General features: G+C 46.0%; 1 protein-coding gene across 1 annotated transcript in view; it reads left to right on the top strand.

Annotated features, from left to right (window-relative positions):
• Positions 1–442: 442 nt before the first annotated feature.
• LOC144819257 (receptor-type tyrosine-protein phosphatase mu-like) overlaps positions 443–26,956 on the top strand; it is a 643,238-nt gene continuing 616,724 nt past the window's right edge. Inside the window, exon 1 of the mRNA XM_078677226.1 lies at positions 443–558. The gene's annotated coding sequence lies outside the window, so the exon portion shown is untranslated. The remainder of the gene's footprint in view (positions 559–26,956) is intronic.

Here is a 26,956-nt window from a genome sequence, read left to right as displayed (position 1 = left end):
CTCAAAAATGCTTCCATGAATAGGCCCCTTAATAACTACTTCAATAGGATGTCACTGCATGTCATATACACTAAATAACTCCCATGCGCTATTCTTAGGGCTTACTAATCCAACCATTATTGTTTATTACTGTTTTAATTATGTGAAAATGCAATTTGAAAGAAAGTGCAATTGAGGGGTGGGAAATCCGTTTCATGATTATTCTTCGAAACATAGAGCCTGATAAAAAACTCAATGTTACCGGTGAATCTCTCCTAGAAATCAAAGAAAAGAAGTTGACGGTGTCTGCCAGGAAGATCACTCTGACGCTGACATGCAGCAACCCTAATTGTGAAAACATTTGGGAAATCTCAGCGACAGCGCATCAAGATTATTCCAGCGGCTGTTCACATGGAGAACAAAGTACACAATGTATTGTGTCCTATAATAAAGGAATGTTTTCAAACTGCACAGCCCTTCAACCCTCCTCTCAGTATACCCTGACTGTACGTGGAAAGTACAGACGCATCTCACAAGAAGTAGTCCTGTACAGCGCGAGGGTGAGGACCGATGAGGCAGGTAAGGAACCGACAATGTACTGGGCGCTGGGTGCGTGGCAGCAAGTGAGGGATTGTGTGTGTGACTGTCCTGAGCTATGCAGAATCTATCTATCTATCTATCTATCTATCTATCTATCTACCCAGTGACAGCAAATCTGTGTGCATGTGTGTGTTTGTGTGAGTGAATCTGGGTGTGGGCGTGTATCTGTTCTGGAGAACTACAATGCTATTGCCACTATTTACAAGTGTACACCCACATTTAGACTTCAGAAAAGGTGAATTTACACTAATGAATCAATTCACTTTCAAGTTATATTACATCAGAATTGTTGGACTTTTAAACTTTAAGAGATGTCAAATCTTCCAAACTAAAGCCCAGATTTCCTAACATTTGGCACAACACAGCAGGACAACGTGCTGCGCCAAATGGAAAGAGCAAGTATGTGCAATATTTACTAAGGTATTACTCATCCTGCTCTCTCTCTCTAGGCTGGCGCACTGAGTGCTGCGTAATGCCAATGCAAGCACCCTCACGCCTCAGTGCAAGGGTGCCTGGATTAAAGCAGGATTGTTTTGTGCTTGAAAGAACACAAAAACAATCCTTAAATGTATTTTCCTCTTTCTATGTGTTGCTGCAGAACGCAGCACATGTAGATAGGGGAAATAATAATAAGAAATAAATAGATTTATTCCTACACCTCTGCGGTATGGCACACCATTTTGATGCATTCCTATTAAATCTGGGAATGTGCCTGTTAGACCTGATAGCCTTAGGGTGGTCTTCTTCTGACCTTGTTTTTGCTGGTATCAGGACTCTGTGCACTTTAGCACTGCCAACCAGTTCTAAAGTGCTTGTGCTCTCTCCTCGAAACATGGTAATATTGGTTTATCCCCTTGCCGATGCGGGAAATGATGGAGAATATGTATAGTGTGCCTACCGGGTGCGAGTCGCCCTCCCATAAAAGACATGAAGCAGGTTGTTGTTGTTCACCGCGTAGTCTTTTATTGAAACTTCAAGCAGTGTCAATAATCCTTTATTCATCTTGGATTATTAATTCTTTATTCATCTTGATTAAGGTAAATCTTTAAAATACTTTGCTTATCAATGCCACAGCATACGAATAAATCTCAAAGTTGTACATTGTCATTATATTTACAACCCACTCCCCAAGGGGCCTTTTGCTTAACCTTCGGGCTGTGCCAGCAGGCCACAACCAAGATAGCCTGCTCTCCTTAAGTTGGCCGCCCTCCGGTCAACGGAGCCGCAGGTAAATAATGTGCCTCCACTTGAGACAACTATACCGGGGTATACCCCCTTCAATGTTATAAACATACACCAAGGCATCTTGGGTAGGGGAGGAGAGGTCAAGGACCACCAGCAAGTCAGTCCCCCCTCTCCCGCCAGCCCAGAGCCCCACAATGACTGCTTGGCCTTTCCAAGGGGCAGCCAGTCCATACCAAAAAGGAAGTCCACACCCTTTTCTTGCCTGGGACCCCGCCACAGGGCGAGTAGCTTACTGGCGCACTCCCCCCCCCCCCCGACCGAACAGACTTCACTGCTGGGTTCCACCTCTGCACCAAACCCCTGTTCATGTATGACCGGGAATCAGCCACCGCTCTTACCACTGCCCGTTAATACACAGCTGATGGCACGCTGGGCCCCCCATCGGCAACCCACCATCTATCATCATGCTTATGTTGGGGCCTGATCAAAACAACTGCACTGTAGTGAGCTGACTGGCACTAACCCAAGAAGCCCCATATCTGGCACCTTAGTGGCTTTCCTCACTTGCTGCTTTTCACCTTTTTTATCCAGCAGACCTGTGGCTGCCAATCCTACTGTAAGAGGTAGACAGTTAATAAATTAACGTCCGGGCTGACTGCAATTACCTGAAGTGACATGCATTCCTTGTCAAACTACCTGGTATGTATTATCCTCTGAATAATTATACATTCAAGATTGCAGGCCTGTGAAGCAGCTTGAGATTCTATGTTCTTGGAGGCTACTTCACCCATTGTCAAATATAATGCCTGACCAAGCCAAGCCCGAGGAAAAATTATGAAGGGAATAAATAATGCGAAGAATTCACCGCTGCTGATGGAGCCTGATCTTAGCTAATGAAGTATTTGCAGTAATATGTAAACTTTACCCTTAAAGTAACTGCAGGGGGTCACGTTAAAGACGTCTTCATATATAAAATGAATTCAAAGTTCAGAACCCCACAATGGCAAATGTGAACGAATTAACCATGAATCTTTAAACTGGAACATGGATTTACAGGCAAAATCTGCACACATACACGGACTGCTCTGATGAAATGGCAAATTAACACCCAATATTCATGGCAATGGCATAGCTATGCAAGGTTCCAACATATTATGCTTTTTGTGCCAAATTCCACGGTTATGAGACAGATTTAGAATGAACATTTACACGTCCAGAGTATATACTAGGAGCAAACAAATATTGTCTGGCAATGTTGATCTTCCTAGTGTAGGGATTGCATTAAAGAAGGGACAGCCCTGACATACCAAATACATCTGTATTTTAATTAAATGTAATTGGTTCTACATTGATTGTCAAATTTCATTTGTTTGGTTTTTGAATAAGTGAGCAAGTGAGTGTGAAAGGGAGTCAACGAGAAAAACCATTCACAGTCATGTGACATGGACACTTTTAGAAAGGCCCATTTGATAGGCAGAAAAAAGTCCACTTTCTAAATGTTACGCTTTCAGAATTGTAAATTAAATTCCCACTTTACTATTAAAGGGCAGTTTACAATACAATTCAATAGAATTATCAGTTATTAAGTAGGCTAAGGTAACCTAGAGCTACTATTGGAAACGAGCCATGAAACAGTGATAAAAACGACTTTGAGCTTTTCACTGTCAGGACATATAAACATAATCACATATGTCCTACGTTTGAAATACCAAGCCCCTTGCCCTATCAGTGGTTAGGGCCTGCCTATGGGTGACTTAAAAGGCGTTAAAGGAATATGTCTGCTGACAAAAGGTTTATTTTGCTGGGGATAAATAGCATGTTAAGACTGCACAACAGGTTGCAGTGCAGGCTTGAGGTATGTTTTACTATGCTACTTCAGGGAGTGGCACAATGAGTGCTGCAGCCCACTTGTAGCATTTAATTAACGGGCCCTGGGTTTGTGTTGGACCACCCATGCACCCAGGATCTAGAACACTATCCCTGTATCCATACGGATCACCCTAACTCTGCTCCAATTTAGGTAAGGGTTGAAGATGCTCTTCTTTAACCCCTTCGCTGCTCATGACGAGCTCAGCTCGCCACGCAGCACCCTGGTCCTGTGCCCATGACGAGCTGAGCTCGTCACGAACAAAGGGCACCAAGGATTTCCAGCACAGAGGGGGAATTGCCTTAGCATTCAAGGTGTCAAAGAACATCACATCACGTTGCCTTAACATTACACTTTGCTTACAGGACCAGATACCTCTCTAAACTCTAGTTTACTATATCCTTGCTGTTCGCACTCTACCGTGTGCCTGCCTTTAGGATAGGTTTGTGCTCTGAAAATAACATATACATACATACATGGAGGGCCATTTAGTGTTGTTTGCACCCGGTGCAGCAATTGTTTTTGGCGCCCCCACACCCATGTGCGCCTTCTCGGATTCTCTCATTACCACCGGGCAAAAGTGCCCCTCATCACTCCAATCCTAAGTTATTACTAAACACAGAGCCATCCCTTAGATCAGTGGCCCTCTCCACAGGTCAGCGCCCAGTGCGGCTGCACCGGTCGCACTGCCCTGAAGCCGGCCCTGCATACATGCTTACATACATTCGACATCTGCGCATTTGGTGCATTCATTGTAACACTGGCCTTAAGTCTTTAATCAAAATATATATTAACCAATTTCTGGGACGACCTTTCTGCTGAAGGGAGGGACTGATGTCATCTTAAAAGCTATCAGTACAAGATGAATTAACCTAATGAACGGCATTTGTGCTTCGAGAATGCTTTATTTATTGATGTACTTTTAAAATGCTATAGTTATTGTGATATGAGCTATGTGATAAGTGACAACCTTCGTCATAGTAATGCATACATCGTTATGAGAACACCGTTCGTAAGCTCCACCAGATCACACATAATTGTTTGAGAAGCAGGATATAGGGCAGATAAACAGTTCATCGATTGTGTAGGCAACACATCAGTATCTCGACCTTCCTCTACCGAGGAACATTTCCAAAAGGTTAATGGCAAGTGCCAGCAGGCCCCTTACCTTATCCATCACCCTCACCATCAATCAAGGGTATACATTTATTAATAACTTCCAGGGCACCGCAGCGCGGTCCATCCCTGTCAGTCAAGATCTATTGTAATGTTTTATAAACTTAATGTGGGTATTAGATATATTGTAGCTAATAAAAATTACCACATCGAGGTCATGCTTAGTTACCTTAATTTTTATGATTAATAATGTATTTACATAAAATAAATGTGTACAACTATCACCGAGATGTTTTGTATGAATTTCACCAATATTTCAAGTGGGCATGTTGTTTTTTGAACAGGTTCGATGCAGCTATTACTATGCAGTCCTATACTGCTAACGCCTCGTCATGGGGCAGTGAGCGTGAACTAAATGCAATGTAAGTGGCATGTTCCCATGGCAATTAATGCACTTCCTAAAATGTTACTTCAGCATGTAGCGTAATCAGAAAACAAGGATGAAAAATCTATTACCACAGTGACCACAAGAGCTAATTTGTCAAACCAGATTAGCAGACAATTCATCCATTTAGGATAAAGTCTTCTTTCTACTGGGCGCGCTCAGCTTCCTTTATCATCACATTTCATTCATCAGCACGCGAAGGTGCTGTTTATATTAGTTGCGAGACTCTTAATTTGCTAAATAGGGAAAACAAAATGTAGTGTTACAGTTTACGGACATTTTTACACTTTTATTTTATTTGTTATAGTGTTCTATTCTCAGAAGTCAACACGTCGCTAAGAAAATAAATAACCCTGAGTTATGGAAGAGATGTGTCTTTAAGGGGTATTTAAAATAAGTTTACCGACGCCAAGGGGGTTGCTCCAAAAGAGGCCCACCAAAATTCGAAACTGTCTTCCACACAAAGAAGTTTTCCTAACGGAAAGATTGCCAAAAGATGGACAAGGCCATTGACGGCTGGTGTCGTTTGAAAGTGACGTGGAGTAAATGTTCTGGATGAGTGATGTGAAACAAGCGGCCTGATCGTCCTTAGAAGGGCTGAGGGGGTTCTTTCCCCCATCTCCCCCCCCCGAGACATTTTTTGAAAATATAGTGGGCAAATTGTAAATTTTCAAGTAAATCTGACAATATTCAAAACGTAAATAAGGCAATGGTGAAAGTATAGTTATGACATCAATAAAGAGATTTCATATTATAAAGATGTAGGTATCTGCCAAGAAAGCTCAGCAGGTTTGGCCTTCAGAAATTAATTAGGGGAAAATGACTGCACTGTGTTGTTATTTGTGCGCTACCCAAGGCGCGGGTGGAAGCCTGTTCTTCATCAACCCCAGTTTTTCAATTCTAGCCGTCCCCTTTGTTTCTCATGTCAGATGCAGCCCCGATATTACCTCGCTCAACAGTCGCGCTTGGGGATACCTCGCACCGACATCGAGCACACGCTAGTTATGCCCTGGATTGATTGCGATAATGAAGAACCTCAAACTACTCTTAAAAAACAAGGAGCATAATATGGTTTGTTACCGCATGTCGCTACTGAATCATAGTATGCGCGGATGTTTCCTGTCGTTTCTGGGATCAGAGCCCCCAGAATAAACATTCATTTGCATTTCAGACGAGAATATTGATTGTCCCAAGTTGACCTTTCAGTTCATCTGTGCTCGCGCTTAAGGGGCTCGAGGAGGCATTTCCGGTCCTCACTGTGTTTCCTGAGCAGGGTGATTTCCACAGCTGTTCACACAGATGTGGAATGTGGTCACTTGAACCCTATGGGTGCACTTTCATTGCAAAACGCATATATTGAGATTAATTTGTGACTCCCATTACTGGCGGGAGCATCCTTAGTTTACAACTACTCCATGCAACATTATAACGTCTGAACATTTCTTTTCCTTTTTTGCATCGGTATCTCGTAAAATGTGACGGTGCCGAAAGAAATGTAGCATGTTGATAAAAAGCAACAGACTTTTTATAATTTCCTTAGCAAGCCACATGCGACCCGTTTTCATCGTAAAACCCTAAAAGCCATGATGTGAACTGCCTTAACATAGCTTGCTTGTACCACCCCCGCAACTTTCATTACAACAATCCATGTGTCTAAGCCATGGCCGGAAATGGCCGCCACAGTTTTCATACCCATTGTGCCTCCACCATTGCCGCCCACGCTGTGATCTCCTTCCGAAGTTCGCTGGTTGTGTTACCGGGCTAGGCTCCTCCGGACCTGGGAATTCTCCCCGACTGCATTCCTTTTTTTCACGAAGCATTTCCTCGAAGTTAAGAAAATTAGAGGAATTGTTAGTGTTAAAGAATCTCGAACTACTGAACATGTACCTCCGCTGGTGTTCGGTGAGCCTTTTGCCTATCATAGACACAGACATCTACTAACACTCACCTGACAACTACGCTGTGAGGCCCTCTCCTTTCCCCCCCGTGCAGCGACCCAGCTACCACCGTAATTCTTTTGCTGGTTTGCGGCCGCCGGACCTGTTGAGAGAGGACAAAGAGGGTTAGTTCCCCTCCCCCGAGGTTTTATACCCTCGTGGGTGGGAAGGTCGACCCTGCCTTCCTGACGACGCTGGGCTCCCGTGATAGGCTCACTTAGACATGCCTTACTGGCTCTTCCCTGTCCTGTTGCTGCCTCGAGGACGTCTCTGCTGGCTCCCGCCCCTGATGCCACTAAGGGTGCCACACCCCTAGGAGCGGGTGGCGCCGTCATTTTCAGGCATGGAGGAATGGTGGTTGCACTCTGTTGGGGGACCTGTGTCCCGGGGTCATTTTCATCCACTTTGAACAGACCTGTGAGGACTACGAATTTGAGCCTGGGCACTTATTACACCACGCTGTACTAACTGAGGTGGCCAAATTGACCTGGCCCACATATTACGCTGCACTGTTCGACGTCTTACTGTCCTGCGTTCCCGGTCGACTCTTGATCACACCTCTATATAGGGCGATGAGAGCGGATGTGGTGGGTCCTCCACTTCATGCAGGCATCCCGTGGGATATGGGTCTGAGTTCACTGTTAGAGGACAGGTCGTGGACTGACATTACGGACTCACACATACAGTGTCTTGCAATGCCTACTTTTTTTTTTAACTTTATTTTTCATGTTTTGTTAAATATCAACATGAACCATATCATCAGCGTAAATCAGCACTTGCACAAAACATCAGAATATCATAAAGCAGTTGCATGCATGCAATCTTACAGTCCTTGGTTACTCCCTATGTCCCGCCCCGCTCCCTCCGTTCCTGTGCCCTCCAGCTGGCTACTTCCATCAGAGTTAGGAAATCCCGTTGGGGAGGCCGCTCCTTTTCATACACTGCGGCCAGGCTCTGGAACACCCTCCCTTTATCCCTCCGGGGAACTATTAATCATCTCTCCTTCAGGAAAGCCCTGAAAACTCACTTGTATGTTGAATCCTGCTGACCTGCCCTAAGCCCGCGCAAAGTAAGTTCTCAGTCACAAGCGCTACGAGGCCTTCGGGTAGATAGCGCTATACAAGTGTAGTTTAATAATAATAATAATAATAATGGAACCCCTCACATGAAGCTCAGCTAGGTGCATACATATCTGCGTAACTCTAGGGAATAGTACACCCCAGCTAGCCAACACAATCTGCATGCAGACCAGCAATAAACAATGCTCACATTTTAGAAATACCATACATCAATGTGCTGTGTTCTACTTCGGAGGTGTCCGCCTGGGCAGCTGACGGGGAGCCCAGGTCACTCTCATCGTACTCCCGGAGGTATGATATCAGCGGTTTCCAAATATACTTGGGGCGGGAATCATCCGGCAACAATTATGCATAAGTTGTTAGTTGGTCTTTACCATATATAAAATCATGAAGCCAGCCTTTGAATTTGAGAGCCCTTCCCCTGCGCCATCTGCAGCCCACCTTCCTCTTAGCCAGACGCAGGCCCAGGGCGGTGAACTTTCTATGTGCCTCAGAAATGTCTGCTGTATACCCCATCAGTGCCAGTAGGGGAGAGAATGGGAGGGGGGGTTGCGATCATCTCAGATAATGCTTCCAGTACCTCCCGCAAATAACCTTGGACTTGGGTGCAGTTCCATGTCAAATGTAAGAAGTCAGCCCCCTCCCAGTGGCACCTCATGCATTGGTCATCGTCTTGTAGCTTGTATTTGCATAGCAGTGTGGGTGTATATTAGGTTTGATGTAAAAACTTAAAGTGTATGATGCACAGCCTTCTGCTAGCTGTAATTTCTGCAGTCTGCATGCAGCAGAAGTTCCACTGCTCATCTGTCAAGAGAGATTCCAGATCCCATTCCCACGTGACCCTAGCACCTGGTTTAGCGCCGCCCGGTAGATGCGAGACACAGTGTGTGAGGGCCCGGATATTTTTAATGTGGTATGCAAAACCTCCAGTGGGACGAGTTCCTGCGGGAAGCACGTTGTGTTAGCCCATATTTCATGTTTAAGCCTTATGTAATGGCTGTCTCTAGGGGGTTAACTCTTTCTCCTGTTAGTAGCTCCTTTTGATCTTTAAAGCATCCCTCACGATACAGATTACCCCATGTGTGCAGTCCCCTTTTTCGCAACATGTCACAACAAACTGCTTCCAGCGCGACTGGGGCGTATGGAAGTTGTGGCAGTGGTACAAGAGGGGAGTAAAGTAAGGCCTTACCCAGTGCATTAGTCAAGCGTTTCCAGGGATTATTGGTGCTGGAGACTGTGTGGTGTGATACCTTCTCACCCGGGACTTGCGCCCCCAGCAGGGAGGTTAGGGGTGTAGGTGACATGTAACTCTGCTCAATAGCCAGGTGCAGCATTTAAGGTGGTGGGTGGAGCCAGTAAATTGTGTTGTGGGCCTGAGCACTGAGATAGTGTAGTTCCATGTCCGGATCCTCAAAGCCCTCTCCAGAAAATGGCAGTGTCATAAGTTGCCAGTTTAGTCTGGGTTGCCTCCCGCCCTAGGCTAGATTGAGTATTAAAAACACTGCAGCCTGGATAGTAAGGTGTATGAATAAATAAATAGAAGAGTTTGGGGAGGATATTCAACTTTCTCAGGGCCACTCTAACAACCAAGGAGAGCGGAAGAGTAATCCAGCGGTCTATCCACCTGCCAATCGTTTCAATCGCAGCCTCATAGTTTGGCCTAAGTGTCTCCTCAGGGTGCCTGGTGATGATGACCCTCAGAAACTTGATTTCATCATTGCACCAGCTCAGCGAATACACAGGGGTAAACCTAGGAGTGTTAGAGGTGAGCAGAAAGATCTGTGATTTGTCCCAATTCAACTTTATCCCAGACAGATGGCCAAACCTAATGAATTCCCTCACAATAGGGTAAAGACTTACACTGGGCTCTCGGAAGTATAAGGTAATAACGTCCACATACAACGACATTAGGATTTGATGAGCGGGATAGATTATGGCATACTCTCTATGATGTTGCCTATTTTTGGCTGCAATGGGCTCAATGGCCACAGCAAACAGTAACAGGGATAGCAGGCAACCTTGACGGGTGCCTGGGGGGGCGTGGCTGACCAAGCAGCGAGATGGCCGCTGAATAAGCGAGCTCCACCGGCTGCGATAATAATCCTGCAATAATCCTTACCAGATTGTAAGGCACATCGTCACTCCTTGTATGGTGTGGTTGCGGTTGGCGAGAGGAACCCATAGATACCCTTTGAAGACTGTAGCGTGTGTGGGTCGTGGGTCGCACGCTCCGACTGCTGGTTCCGAGGCGAGGTGTCGGCGAAAGCTGAGGGTGGCGATATCCTTCCTGGGCACCTGATTAAACTGGAGTCCGGGGACGAGAGGGCCGCACCGGAGGCGCCGCAACTCGAATCGGCGCGACCTGCTACTCCACGCCGGACAAGCAAAGGTGGGAACGCCGTGATATCTGTGGAAAAGTGAATTTTGCCCTGTTATATGTGCCTACGTGTTCCCCATCCTATGTTATATGTGCATGATCGATATGCATGTATTCCCCTATGATCGATTAAAGACGCAATTATAGTTGTGTCCAACTCTAGTATGCCAGTTTCCAGTTCTCGTGAAAGCAACGAGTATTAGGCCTATGTTGCCACGTTTTACAGTGTGCACGTTAATTCATTGAATTGTCCCCGTTTCTAGGCCTCAAAAGGGCCCGGACGCCAGATTCAAGCTCCAGTCTCCTGAACCCACTCCGAGGAGCGATGCAGCCCCCACCTGCATCCCTGACCCTTCACTCACTTCCTGCCGCGCAGCGCGGTGCCCGGCCTGGCTCTGCCTGCCTGTCTGCCAAGAGTATGTTATGCTTCCAGTTATCAGTCCAGCTTTCCTTCTCTGCATTCCTAAGCTACTGAACCGCATAAACAGTTTCAGCTCTAGTCTAGTCTTTCTGTCTCCATGCAAGAGAAATACTGTATTAGTATTCATAGAAGATTCATAGTACACGCAATACATGTAGAATATATGCATGCACCAGCCTTAGTGTCAAGTAGCCTTTGCCCTGATAACTTTTCGATTCTATCAACATGTACTCCAAACACCAGATACCAGATATGCTATAGGTACATGTCGTCCTGACACCGCAGACTTTAGTCTCCTCTTCCAGTGCAGAAGTCATAGCCCCGAGTTCTCCCTGGTAACACGTCATTGCCCGTTTGCGCGTACCACTAGGTTAAAGGTCCCAGCTGCTCAGGTAGCCCCCCATGTTTCCGCCCCATTCATGACACTTCTGTGACGTTCTCATCACATGTCTACGTGCACGCCCTGTGCACGCCTTCTCTTCACGCCCATGTGTTCTTATCTTACGCTTGTCACCAGTTACGCCTACTGTATGTATTGTAATTGAAATGTCTTACTATATATATGTATGTAACCTGAATTATGAAGCGAGTGAGCGCTGCAGGTGCCTTTCCATTTTATTTCAGGCTGTCCCGATCCAGTCCCTTCCCTTTTGCCTGAATAAATCCTTCTGACTCGGACACATCGGATCCTGCCTCTTATTTATTGAGCTATCTGTTATTGTTAATATAGTCAAAAATAGTACCGGTAATTAATTATTTATTTACCACATAATGGCGCCCGAATAGGGACGAGCCCCTTCCTCACGCGCTGGCGATGCAACGCCGGTCCCCTGACCCTCTGCAGCCGTGACGGAACAATACCGTGCACGTGCAGATATTTCTGCTTCAAGTCTCCCTCAGGCCCACGGAGGAGACGGAGACTGCGGTCCGACATCCAGACGAAGCGGTGTGGAATGCGGTTCGTCCCGACCAGAGCCCAAGCCGAGAGTGCAAGGTCCGAAGTATCCGGAGGCCCACCTGTTTCTGAAGTCCGAAGTTCGTAGTCCGACGTCGTAGCAGTCCAGTCCAGTCCAGTCCGAGGCCTTCCAGTTTCTGCTTCCCGGTGAGTACCGTTGCGGGGGAAGTATCTAGACAGGATCATTAGTTTGTTCCTGGTCCGTTGGGTTTGGGTACGCAGATCCATTACGAAGTATCCACTTAGGTGGGTACGGTATGACGTGTCTCTTTATGGGACCGGTATGTTCTGTACTGTTTTAGCAGTGCATCCAGTAATTGTAGTAAGTCCGTTCTCGAGAAATTCATGTGTTCTGTTTTCAGTGTATCAGGTAGTATTCTGTTCAAACTGTTATTTATGTATTTTTATGTCGTGGTATGAGTGATTTGTTTTGCTATTTTATTACTGTGATTATTGTGTATTGTGTTCGCAAGTAAAATCCTGAAAATGCCTTTGTTCTCGAAATTACGTCAGATAAAAACTAGAAAAGGGTTACTCGAAGAAGCAGTTCCTGTCCCCCCTAGAGACAGTCCTGGACATTTTATGTATCACAAGCATGGCTTGGATGCCATATTATATCTAGATTTATGGGCGGACTATACCAAAGATCTTGAAGAGAAATATAGATGGCCTGTATCAGGTACATGGGATGCCGAGTGCATCATGCGAATAGAAGAAGCATTATGGAAAAAGAAAGCCAGACAGTCCCAGAAAGATGCCATCGAGTTATGGCGCAAAGAATCTCATAAAAGAACCGAAAAAGAATTCAGAAGAACAGAATTAAGTAGGGAATCCGCAGAAAAAGCCCAAGAAAGGGAATTAACCACTTGGCTGCTAAGGGTCCTCGACGAGCTCCATTGAAATCAATGGAAAGTCCATGACGAGTTACCCTTGTCATTAGCGCTGAAGTGGTTAATAGAAGAAGGTGAACGAGTTAGAGCAGAACAGTCAGACAGACAGAGAAATGCCCTTATTAAAGGTATGTATCCTCTTCTTGCCGAGGGCTTGCCAAAGGCAACCCCGGAAGCACCCTGTAATCTACCGCCGCCATTGATCCCGAGTAAGCTACGTTATAAACCGACCGCAGCTGAAATTTTTCTTTCGTCCCAGCATATGCAAATCATGTTCCGCCTATTTCGCCTGCTCACCCTCAGCCTCCCGTTAATAATGTAATTCCCGTTCCTCCAGTCGCTGGTCCCGTGGGTCCGGTTAATGTTACAGTACCTGTTACAATACCCCCGGACCAGCCCACAGTAAATGTACCCGCTTTGCCAGTCACGTTACCAGCACGTACAGTATTCACCGACGATTCTAGTTTAGGAGCAGCGGGGGGAGGTTCTCCTCGCACCCCGCCTCAACCAAGACGTCTGACGCTACATGACCTAGCGTTACAGCGTACGCCAAAAGTGTCTACATACGTAGATATCACGCGACTTCTTACTGACTGTCGTTATGATCCAGTCCCAGGCGAAGATCACATGGTCATATATTCATTACGTTTAAGACAGGTTGCCAGTTATTTGGTCACCCTGCCCGATATGGGAGAACATCTAGACAGAATATATCGTTTTATCCGTACAGGAGAGAATCCAGGAAGTATTCACGAAGCCATGGTTCAAAGAAAAGCCGAGACTCAGCTCATGATTTTAAAGTTTTTGATTAACTGTTTAATAAGAGAGCAAGATTGTCCAGATAAAGATCAAGAATAAATGAAAGTCCTGACCAGGTGGAGTGACAATATAGCCGATGGAAAACACAAGACACAAGGTTATATAGAGAGTATGTACAAGAAAATTCGTAGAGAAATCATAAGTATACACGAGAAACGAGAAGCAAAAAGAGCAACCGAGAAAGAGTATGACTCTTCTACTGAAGAGGTAGACAACGAGAATCCCTCCAGAATAGCGTATGTAGGTAGAACTAGACTTTCCGACCGACATTCACGCCTAGATTACAAGAAAGCTTTTCCTCCTCCAGCACCGGAACAGTGTTCTCTTGAGCAAGTATTCCAGGCCACCGATCAAATTCTGAAATCACGAATAGGTTATAGCGAGCTTAGTACCATGCATGAACAAGAACTAGCCCGATCAGCAGTCCGATAGACTAGCGATTCTAGCACGTTTCCAGATGAAATAGTGGCCCAAACGTTTCTGAAACTGCCCCCAGCCGAGCAACGACTGGTGGGTACGTATATGATCCAGCACCTCATTACACAGTATGAGGAACAGCATTCTGATCCAGGTCCTTTACATGACGTATTAAACGAGTTACTCCAAAACAGATGGAAAGGTCTAGGTACCGATTTAATTAGCGTCATATTAGAACAGCGCCACAAATACAGAACGTTTCTGAATCCACACTATGTTTCCGTCTCACCCCCAGAAGGAAAATCATTCTACATAGACAGACAGAATCCGTTACGAGAAGTGCATCCAGTCAAGAAAGAGGGGGGTGGTCTAGAACGAGTATTTGTTTACACCCCTATCACAAAAATAGAACTCTTGGAAATGAAAAAGTTAATTCCCTGTCATGATAAAGATCCAGCAGGGTTTCACCGTGAATTAAAGGACATGCTCCGTATGGGAGAATACACGTATCCTGATGTCATTAAAATGTTAAAGGTCCTGTTGCCTGCGGGCATTTATGAAAAACTCAAAGAAAAAGAATGGGAGGTGGGAGAGAAAAAGATAGATTGGACAGCATTAGAAGCTGAATATAATACACGAGTACCAGGTACCGGTCTTGGGGAGAAAGCTAAAGCTTTGCCCGAATTGTTAATACAAGTTTTGCCAAGATTACTAGCCACGAAAAAGGAAGATTGGGATGCCATCTCAGCCTACAAACAGAAACAAGACGAAGAAACTAGTGATTTTTATTCTAGATTTGAGAAATGTTTCATTATTAATAGTGGTCTGAAAACAAGTAGTGAGTCGTATCCCCATCTTTTTGTTACCAAACTAGTCGAGAATTCAAGTCCACAAGTTAAAAATCGAGTCCTGAAAGTCGAAAGTACCTGGCAAGCTAATACTCCGTCACAGATGCTCCAGATGCTCCAGTATCACCAGAACAGAATCAGGGAAGAGCAGGAACACGAAAGGAGACGTATGAAAGACACGAAAATGAAAGTATTAGTTGCACAGTCTGTTCCACAAGACAGTCAGAAGAGGGGTCCGAATCAAGCCAGTCATCCTGCAGCTCCCGTTAAAGGGACATGCAATTACTGTAAACAGCCAGGTCATTATATAAACGAATGTGCAGTTCTGAAACACAACATAGCTACTGGTAAAACTAAAGAAAGACCACGTCCGCCTAGACAAGAACAAGTTTCACAGACTTCCCAGCCACCACAGAATGCACAACAAACAGTTACAGCACCGCAGCCTATCGCTGCAACACAACACGTTACACAGCAGATGTACCAGTATGCACAGTCAGAGTATCCAGATTATCAGCCGTATTCATGAAACAGCCTAGAGAGGGAGGTAGGCTTGCCTCTCATCGAGATTCCTGTAGATCAAGAGGGTCCCTATGTACATAGTCAAGTATTGGGGAAAGACAGAAAGTTTCTGATTGATACAGGGGCAAGTAGGACTACCATCAGTCATGACGAGGTTCCAGGGGCTCCGCTCTCAGGCTCTAGAAATGTTTCCCTTGGATTTTCAGGAAAGCCTATTGTTAATGAAATATCGAAACCAGTTACTCTAGAAGTTGGTCTATTGTCCCGAACTACAGATTTGTTACTCACGAAATCATGTCCAGAAAATTTGTTAGGCATTAAAACACTGAAAGAATTAGGAGCAGTAATATGCTGCTCCCCAGAAGGGGTACGTTTGTTCCTACGTGATTTTAAAGGTCATTATGTATTACGTGATTTTGATCCAAGATTATTGAATGTACCACAGCATTTATGGGCGCAAGGTCCAACTGATGTAGGTTGTATGCATATCACACCCCATCGTGTTACTCTGAAGCAAGGTGTTGTTTTACCACGAATCCGACAGTACAAATTGCCACCTGAGGCTGTAGCAGCCTTATCCAAAATTATTGACGAGCTTATTGTTCAAGGAGTGGTTGTAGAAACTGACTCCAATGTATGTAATTCTCCTATCATTCCGATTCTGAAACGTACTGATCCAAATGCACCTCCAGTTTATCGATTAGTGATTGACCTTCGAGAACTTAATAAATGTATAATACCCCAGTACCCAGTAGTCCCAGATATTTCTTCTCTATTGACAGCCATTGATTCTGAAGCCACGTTCTTTACAGTTATCGATCTCAAGAACGCATTCTTTAGTGTCCCCATTCATCCAGACAGCCAGTTCCTTTTCGGATTCTGTTTAAATGGAAGAAGCTATAAATTCACACGAGCACCTCAAGGTTTCACAGAAAGTCCTAGTATTTACAGTCAAGCACTTAAGAGACAACTAGACAATATTCACATGCCAACTGACACTGCCCTGCTCCAGTATGTCGATGATCTACTGATCACAGCCCGTTCTGAACGTGACTGCGAACGTGCGTCACTTACAGTCTTGTATTTTCTGGCCGAGATGGGGCACATGGTGTCCCCTTCCAAATTGCAATTCTGTGTCCAGCAAGTGGTCTACTTGGGACACTTACTGTCCAAGAGGGGTAGGCAGTTGACACCAGACCGTATCCAGTTAATAGCACGTCTTCCACAGCCCAAGACACAGAAGGAGGTGCGAGCTTTTATCGGCCTCACTTCTTACTGCAGACAATGGATTCCTCAGTACGCATTTCTAGCCAAGCCACTGATACAGTTAACGACACAGGAGGCAGCCATATCGACTGTCCTCCCTTGGACCCAGGAACATACACTTGTTTTCAATGAGTTAAAGAAAGCTTTATGCCAAGCACCTGTTCTAGCAACACCGAACTACAGTAAGCCTTTTACACTTTTTGTCACTGAACGTGATGGTACTGCATTATCTGTTCTCACACAAGATCAAGCAGGACAATACAAGCCCTGTGCTTATTTTTCTAGCACATTAGATCCGGTGGCCCAGGCTCTGCCTGCGTGCCTCAAGTCAGTTGCAGCCACAGCTCTAGCTATCAGACAAAGTGATTCCATAGTGTTAGGACACTCCCTGACAGTACAAGTTCCACACTCCGTGGAAGTTCTTTTAAACCGAACACAGACTCAACACTTGACAATTGCACGTTTAACAGGTTATGAATTGACACTGTTTCAGCCACACATAGAAATCAGACGCTGCAACGTTTTAAATCCAGCTACACTGTTACCGTCAGTTACTTCAAATCCTGCCACACATGACTGTGTGGAAGTTGTTAACACCATGACAAAGCCAAGACAAGACTTGACAGACAGTGCATTACCTGATCCCGACCTGACACTTTATGTGGATGGTTCATGTATGAGAACAAGTACAGGAGAACTAGTAGCCGCGTATGCAGTGACTACTGAAACTGAAGTTATAGAAACACATCGTATTGACACCCTGTCTGCTCAAGCAGCAGAGCTTGTTGCTCTGACCCAAGCCTGCATACGTGCCAAGAACCTGAAAGTAAACATATACACAGATTCACGTTATGCATTCGGAGTCGTACACGACTTTGGAGTGCTCTGGCAAGAAAGAGGTTTTATGACTTCTCATGGAACCAAGATTCAGCATGGCCCCCTCATTCAAGCTCTGTTAGATGCAATACATTTACCGACAGCTATTGCCATCATGAAGTGCAAGGCACATACGAAAGCCACTGATATCATTTCCCAAGGTAACGATCTAGCAGATCGAACAGCCAAGCTCACAGCTCAGACTCCAGACATACCAGTTAACACGACACAGCAACTCACTCCAGATCAGACTACTTGTATGACAGTTAAGGACCCTACACAAGATGTCATAGATATACAGTTACATGCTACTCCCGATGAAATAAAAAAATGGTCCGAACAAGGAGGGGTCCAGACAGATCAAGGATGGTTGACGAAGGGAAAAGCCACATGGTTTCTCCCCGACTCTATGGTTCAAGTCATTATTAACACCGCACATAGTCCAGCACATTTAGGAGAAAAAGCCATGTTAGACAGTATTCAGAACCTTTGGTTCAACAAGCATTTACGAGCAGCAGCCAAACAGAAAGTACGTACCTGCATGATATGTTGTCAGTTCAATCCAGGTAAAGGTGTCCCGGTGGAACAAGGTGGATTCCATCCTCCTGACCACCCTTTTGAAGTCCTCCAGATGGATTATATTCAGATGGAGCGATGTCGAGGTTTCAAGTATGTCCTTGTAGTTGTATGCGCTTTGTCCAGGTGGACAGAAGCATATCCAGTTCCAGATTACACAGCTGCGACCACTGCCAGGCAGTTGGTTCGTGAGTATTTTCCCCGCTATGGATTACCTAGGGTCGTGTATTCAGATAACGGCCAGCCATTCTCATCCGAGCTCATGAAACAAGTATCCCTTCTGTTAGGGTACCAGTGGAAGTTCCATTGTGTACGCCATCCTGAAGCAGCCGGTCTCGTAGAGAGACATAACCAGACCCTGAAAATCCGAATCGCAAAAGTGTGTGCAGAGAAAGGCGTAGATTGGATGGTAGCACTGCCAGTCGCCCTTTTCTATATGAGAATGGTCGCTCATTCCCGTTCAGGTCTATCTCCGTATGAGATAGTGTTTGGTCGCCCCCCAAATATGTGGGGTACACCTAGACCCCGTACCATTACCGATGTTGACAGTAATATGCTGACAGATTACCTTGCCTCCTTGCTGTCTGCACTACAATCTTGTCGTTCACAGGTTGCCGCTGCATTTCCAGACAACACCGAAGTAAAACCGCATGAAGTCGTTCCGGGGGATTTTGTGCTGGTTCGCAATTTCGATCGTTCAAGTCCGCTGGAGCCCCGCTGGAAGGAGCCCCGCCTTGTCCTCCTCACCACCCGGACAGCAGTTAAAGTGGAAAACCGAAAAGGCTGGCTACACTCCAGCCATGTGAAAAAGTTTCATGGACTTAAATCAAAAACTTTTCTCAAGGACTGCCCCGTTCTCAAGGACTGCCCAGACTCTGAATCTAAACTTCCCTTGTTAGAGAAAACCCCGCAACAGGAGTATAAATCCAAGTTGAGGTCTAGTAAGTCAGCCAGTTTAATTGTCTAAGTCCCTCTCGGGTGAAACGGTTAGACAGGTTCCTGACATGTATGAGATAGACCCACACAGTGGGAGAGTTAGTCAAAACTCTAAGAGATGTATCATTGTTCTGTTCTTTTCATTGTTCCTGAGTCTTATGGTTACTTGCATAAGTTATGCTTTACATTTATGTTTTCCTATTTCACATGTACATATGTTTTCTAATGTTACAGTAGAGCACACATTTAGTGATCTGCCTTCTCACGAGTTATCCTATCGTCTTGCTATGCGTAATAATACTTTTATCCGAATGCTGCATTATTCACACCAGACCAGCAATGCCACTAATTGTTGGGTGTGTGGTCGACTCCCCCCTTTCCAGACACCGAAGGGAGTTCTGCCACTCTTTCCCTATCCGTTTTCACATAATGGTTCGTGTGGAGCATGGTCCACGTTAACGTCATCCTCAACTGATATGTCCCTTCTGAATCGAACATGTTTCCCAGACAAGCAAGGTCTTTCCCATAGAATAGGATTAGATCTAGAAAATGAAGTATATGATTTAGGTAATTATTCCTCGAATTTCATGGTTTTGAATGTTCAGTCCGATACTACTCCAGACTTGCCTGCTATTTCAGTACTACCAGTCAAAGGCGAATTATGTGTCAGAAAGAATGGTTCCGCACATGTAGGACATAGTGATTGTACTACTGTGGTCGAGTATAGTGACAGTGGGAAATCTATTTTCAAAGCCTCACGTCATTCTTATTTTGTTTGTGGTCAGACCGCATATGTTCGTCTGCCCCTCGATTGGGATGGAACATGTTACATTGCCTTCCTACTGCCACCAGTTTTCCTAGCCCCATCTGATTATCACAGAAACACACATCTAGTACACGTTAGACATAGAAGTGAGACTGCGTCCCCAATTGTCGATCAAACTGAAACTGCTCTAGAACAGTATCAAGACTTCAATAAAGGTTTCTTTTTCTTTATAGGTCCTGTCCCGAATAGCAAGTTAATACGTAGGCTAACCAGAACCCTTGAAGCAGTAGTGAATGAGACTACTTCCGCTCTAGGTAACTTAACCGAAGAGCAATCTGCTATGAGATTTGTTGTGCTCCAAAATCGTCTCGTTCTTGACGTCATACTGGCCGATAGAGGAGGAGCTTGTAGAGTCATCGGATCTAGTTGCTGCATTTTCATTCCTAATAACGCGCCGTCTGTTTATTCAGCTATAACCAGACTTCATAAAAATTGCCCATCAGTTACACCAGAATCCAGGCACCTGGACATGGTCCGGTTGGCTCTGGAGTATTATATCTGCCTGGGGATGGAAAGTATTGTCATTCCTAGGTATAGCAGTAATGATCATATTCAGTTGCTGCCTCTGTTTACAATGTGGCCCTGCGATTTGCGGCATGTGCGCTACCTCTTGTATTCCTAGTCCTAAGTCCCGTTCCAAGACAATTCGAGACGAGCAAATGATGCTATATGAACAGATAGATGGTATCATGAATATTGATGTTTCCTGATGGAAACGTAGGGCACAAGGAGGGAATGTGGAAAAGTGAATTTTGCCCTGTTATATGTGCCTACGTGTTCCCCATCCTATGTTATATGTGCATGATCGATATGCATGTATTCCCCTATGATCGATTAAAGACGCAATTATAGTTGTGTCCAACACTAGTATGCCAGTTTCCAGTTCTCGTGAAAGCAACGAGTATTAGGCCTATGTTGCCACGTTTTACAGTGTGCACGTTAATTCATTGAATTGTCCCCGTTTCTAGGCCTCAAAAGGGCCCGGATGCCAGATTCAAGCTCCAGTCTCCTGAACCCACTCCGAGGAGCGATGCAGCCCCCACCTGCATCCCTGACCCTTCACTCACTTCCTGCCGCGCAGCGCGGTGCCCGGCCTGGCTCTGCCTGCCTGTCTGCCAAGAGTATGTTATGCTTCCAGTTATCAGTCCAGCTTTCCTTCTCTGCATTCCTAAGCTACTGAACCGCATAAACAGTTTCAGCTCTAGTCTAGTCTTTCTGTCTCCATGCAAGAGAAATACTGTATTAGTATTCATAGAAGATTCATAGTACACGCAATACATGTAGAATATATGCATGCACCAGCCTTAGTGTCAAGTAGCCTTTGCCCTGATAACTTTTCGATTCTATCAACATGTACTCCAAACACCAGATACCAGATATGCTATAGGTACATGTCGTCCTGACACCGCAGACTTTAGTCTCCTCTTCCAGTGCAGAAGTCATAGCCCCGAGTTCTCCCTGGTAACACGTCATTGCCCGTTTGCGCGTACCACTAGGTTAAAGGTCCCAGCTGCTCAGGTAGCCCCCCATGTTTCCGCCCCATTCATGACACTTCTGTGACGTTCTCATCACATGTCTACGTGCACGCCCTGTGCACGCCTTCTCTTCACGCCCATGTGTTCTTATCTTACGCTTGTCACCAGTTACGCCTACTGTATGTATTGTAATTGAAATGTCTTACTATATATATGTATGTAACCTGAATTATGAAGCGAGTGAGCGCTGCAGCTGCCTTTCCATTTTATTTCAGGCTGTCCCGATCCAGTCCCTTCCCTTTTGCCTGAATAAATCCTTCTGACTCGGACACATCGGATCCTGCCTCTTATTTATTGAGCTATCTGTTATTGTTAATATAGTCAAAAATAGTGCCGGTAATTAATTATTTATTTACCACATATCGACCGGCATCAGCAATGATCTGGGGTGTGCAGTGACTGGGAAATATACTTTATAAAATCGGAGCTAATCGCTTTACATGAGCCGCCATTTTGGATTGGGCTGAACTGTGCATCCTGAGACTGCGTTAACTCCTTAGGAGGTACATTGCCACGCTGCTTGCCTGCCAAACTCCTCCGTTCTCCGGTGAAATCTGGAGGCGCTGTTACTATTCACGCAGGCGAGGCTGAAACGACCCACATTTTCCCGAGTGAGACCGGACACCGCCATTGTGCATTGTGGAAGGCTTTAGTTGTCCTGAGTCAAGATGGCAGACACCTGCTGACGGCAGGAAGGGACAAACGACTGCCCGGCATTGTTAAGCAGGCTCTGTGTGTGACATTGCGAAGAGCACTACACACAATATACTGCACGCTTCACCTCCAATCCACAGGCTTGCGTCAGCCAGCTGCTGTGTAGCCTGTGAGCTTATTGGGCCTACACAAGTTGACCTCTGGAACCCTAGAAAGTGCCTGGCTCCCGACTGTGCTGCCTGCTCTCTCCCGGACGCTGTGGTATTGTTGGCAGAGCTGAAGGGACGTTCGATATTACAACTCAGCCCACATTTGCAGGCTCACACCTCATTGTCAAGAGACATCTTCGCGTGCTTTGGCCTGCGAGCCCTGTTTCCAGTTACTCTTGGACTCGGACTGCTCGTAGGGCAGGCTACTACACGCGGGCTGTGGAAGACGTGGGGGTAACGCCTCGTCCAGGCTGGGAGGATGGGTAAAGGGGACCCTCGCCAGCCGCGCCTTACCTTCGAACAAAAGCCATCTCAGGACTCGGAGGCTGCAGAGTCGGCGGCACATGATGACGAACAGGACATAGATGTTAAAACATTGATGTTGGAGGTGCGCTCTAGCTTGCGTAGCATAGATACGAAGTTGGACTCCATGACTACTCAGTTGGAGTCGGTGAGATCCCAGGTCAGCACGCACGAGACTAGGTTGGATTGCCTAGAAAATCGTAACACGGAATGCTGTGAATTCCAGCATGACACGAAGGTGCATATCACCAACATGGAGAAAGAGATTGAAGATTTGCCCGCCAAAGCCGATGACTTGAAAGCACGTTGCAGGAGATGTAACGTTTGAGTTACGAGGATTCCAGAAACCACAGCAATCGGGAAGATGGAGGTCTTCATCACTGACCTACTGCATGAACTATTTGACCCTAACCTGTCACCTGTGTTCACTGTGGAGCGTGCACATAGGGCGCTGGGGAAAAAGCCGCCGGTTGGATCATTCTCGTGAAGCTGCTTAACTACCAAGAGAGAGATCTCATACTCAGACTGGCGAGAGAGAAAGGGAAAATAATACATAAAGGTAATAATCTTTCATTCTACCCTGACTTCACGCCTCTGGTGCAGGCAGCTCGGAAATACTTTTTACCAGCGAAACGCCTACTACTGCAGGCCGGTCTTCCATACTCCCTCGTATACCCTGCAAAACTAAGAGTTGTTCATGAAGGCTCTACCAATTAATTTACAGATGCCCACTCTGCCCTTAAATTCGCAAAGCACATCTGTGGTTCTAAATCAAAGAAAAAGACTGTACCTGGTGGAGAGGTGGAGGCGCGCTTGAGTGACAATGATTGAATACTAATAGTTCCTTACTGCTGCAACTCTTGTGAAATGTTCTTTATTTTATTGATTAGGCATAATATATCACTGGGCGCCGCATCCCGCTTTGCTGTGTAACATTTATGCTGAAAATGATATGTCTGCTATGGTTCCCTTATGGGCTGTGCTTATGCTGCGTGGCTCTCTAACTATGCAACTGTTGACCTTAATATTTACTGTTATTAAGTGCCTTAGGTCTAAATTGAAATAACGCAGTCACCCTGTGCCAACAGGGTTGTATGCTCGAGATTCCTAGCCCCCGAGGGGTGTCTCCCACTATCCACTTGTTAAGTTGTTCTTACGCCACGTGGGTTATGGGGGGGAATTCATCACAACCTGATTGGGTGGTTGGTGTGGGCGGGGGGAGGGTTGGGGTAATGGGTTGTTTGGCTATAGGTCAGTGCTTTGGTACGAAGTTCTGTACTGTTGTTTTGCATGGTCATACTGTGGTTCGGCTAGATTGTGACCACCATGGATCAGAAGTGGGTGAATGGGGGTGACAAAGGTGCTAACGTGGAACATCCATGGTTTGCATGACAGTAGGAAGGCGAGACTACTGCATGGTTATTTGCAGAGGCATGGCATTGATATATGCTTTTTACAGGAAACACATCTGAACACAATACTGTCACCTAGACTTAGGCACTCTAGATGGGGCCCAGTATACTCAGCTATATTCTCAAATTATGCCCGAGGTGTGGCGATACTGGTAAGAAAAGGCCTAGACTGGAGGGAACACAAGGTATCCTGCGACACAGATGGGCGATACGTGGTGTTACATGGGACCCTCATGGGTAAACCGGTAGTATTGGCAGCTGTCTACGGCCCAAATGTAGATGATCTGGAGTTCTTCAGGAGGGTCTGGGCTCAGATTACATTGATAAATTGCCCGACCGTTATTTGGGGTGGGGACTTCAATGTGGTGTTAAATGATTCACTAGATCGAAAAGGTGCCCCCAGACCTCTACACCCACACGCCAGCACTGCTCTAAATTATATACTCAAGGAAGGCTTGTTGATAGATATCTGGAGGGTACGGAACCCCAGGGGTAAGGAGGGCACATGTATTTCCAGTCACCATGGTGCCTGGTCAAGACTGAACTTTTGGCTGGTGACTTCAGATGTGGCTGCTTGGACAGCTAATGTGGAGGGTCTGGCCCGCTCACTATCCAATCATGCCCCCTGCCTGTTGGAACTTATGATCCCGGTGCCCCCACTCGTGCCTTTACCTGGCGTTTGCCACCACATGCCTTGCTCGATGCTGCCTTCACTGAGGAAATTAGGAAAGATATCACGAATTACTTTGAAAACAATGTCGGGTCTGTCTCTACTGAATCAATCTTTTGGGATGCATTCAAGGTGGTCATTAGGGGGCAGTGCATTGCACGCCAGGCGGGTGTTCTTACGGCTATTAGGGGTACACTGAGCGTGTTGGAAAAGGACCTTAAAGACCTTGAGAAAATATTCTGTGACGACCCCACTCTTGAGCTTGCTACACAGATTAAAGCTAAACTAGTAGATTATACCGAGGAAGCGCAGCGCGAGTTTAAGTTCCTAGGTAAGCAGGCGGAGGCGCGAAGATATGGGGAAGGAGATAGGCCTGGCAGGACACTAGCCAGGCTCATTAATAATGCTGAGACGCCCGCTTACGTGCACACATAATTGACCCTGATGGGGACGTGATTATAGGACAAGAGGAGATTTTGGCGACTTTTGCCACATTCTACTCCAAATTATATGAATCCACACATGTGCAGACACGGCAATTGCTCGAGACCTATTTAGATTCCATCGCTCTAGTCTGGTTTAACGATGCCCATCGTAAATATATGGACCTTCCGGTTACTGGCCAAGACAATGCCAAGGCTATTAAAGGTTTGCCATTGAATAAAGCTCCGGGCCCTGATTGGCTCACCACTGTATTCTACAAAACATATGTAGACAAAGTGGCGCCGAGGCTCCATGCAGTTTTTGCCGAGGCTCTAGAAGAGGGGGTACTGCCAGAATCTATGAGAGAGGCCCTCATTGTCACGCTTTTGAAGCCGGACAAGGATACCAAATCTCTGGACTCCTACAGGCCTGTGTCTCTTATAAATGTGGATGTGAAAATATATGCGAAAATCATCGCTGACCGCTTACTGCCGCTGCTCCCAATGGTAGCCCTCCCTGACCAATCAGGGTTTATACCAGGCCGTGCAACCTCACATAACCTAAGAACTGTTTTCTCAGTACTACACTATCTCCACCAAGATGTACAGGCTGCAGCGGTATTTTTAGATGCCACGAAGGCCTTTGATTCTCTTGAATGGCCCTATCTATTCCGAATTTTGGAACGTATGGGGTTTAGCCCATTATTTATAGCACTAATACGTCCACTCTACACAGCACTGAAGGCGAGGGTGAGAGTCAATGGCCTAATATCTGCATCTTTTACTATCTCCCGGGGAACAAGACAGGGCTGCCCCTTATCCCCGCTCCTACTCGCAATTGCGATGGAACCATTAGCGGCCAGAATTCGGCAACACCACACTGCGCGAGGGATAGGATTTAGCACCCGTAGTTTATTGATTTCATTATATGCTGACGACGTGACTCTATATGTTTCAAAACCAGCTGAACATTTGAACCCATTGCTACGCGAATTTGTAAAATTTGCCGGGCCGTCCGGTATCTCAATTAATTGGGCCAAATCGGTCATCTCCCCTAACTGACAACACCCCAGAGGTACATTCTGAGTTCCCTCTACGGTGGGAGGCAGATGAAGTTAAATATCTGGGTGTGTGGATAAGCCGCAACATCCAGGACATATGGGCCCTAAGTTTTGGTAGAGCTGTGGCTTGGCTTGAAGGGAAAGTGGCCATATGGACAAAACTACCACTATATCTTGCCGGCAGAATTGCACTTGCCAAGATGGTGGTTCTACCAAAGTTCCTGTATCTCTTTGTGAACATCCCGATTCCCTTGACGAAGCATTTTTTTGCTTGTCTGCGCACCCATCTACTGACATTGGTGTGGGCGGGCGGACAAGCTAGGCTGTCTTGGGCGCTTTTGACGCTGCCGTTGCGGCAGGGAGGCATGGGCGCGCCCGACATGCACCTATATGCCTTATGTGCGCAGGCCCAGTTTGCACATCTCTGGGCCTACTCCACTCCCTATCAACCGCATGTGGCGGTAGAGATGGACTCAGTGTCTCCGCTTCCACTGAGTGTAGCCCTCTATCACAGAACTCCGAGACCATCGCTAGATTTAGACACAGCGAATATGTTGCGCTGGGCGTGGCAGGAGTTACGAAGACGTGCAGGTCTTTCTCTTCTATACGCGCCGGCAATTCCTCTCAGACAGAACCCAATGATACCATGCTTAGAGAAAAGTAGGGGAGACATCACCTTGGCAGGAACGACATTGCGCACATTCGCTGATCTTTATCCAAATGGCATATTCCGCGATATGCAATTGGCTGAAG

Source organism: Lissotriton helveticus, chromosome 2_1 (genome assembly GCF_964261635.1).
Source record: "Lissotriton helveticus chromosome 2_1, aLisHel1.1, whole genome shotgun sequence".
Lineage (NCBI taxonomy): Eukaryota > Metazoa > Chordata > Amphibia > Caudata > Salamandridae > Lissotriton > Lissotriton helveticus.
The sequence above is the reverse complement of the archived record's forward strand: the minus strand, read 5'-3'. Positions and strand labels throughout refer to the sequence as shown.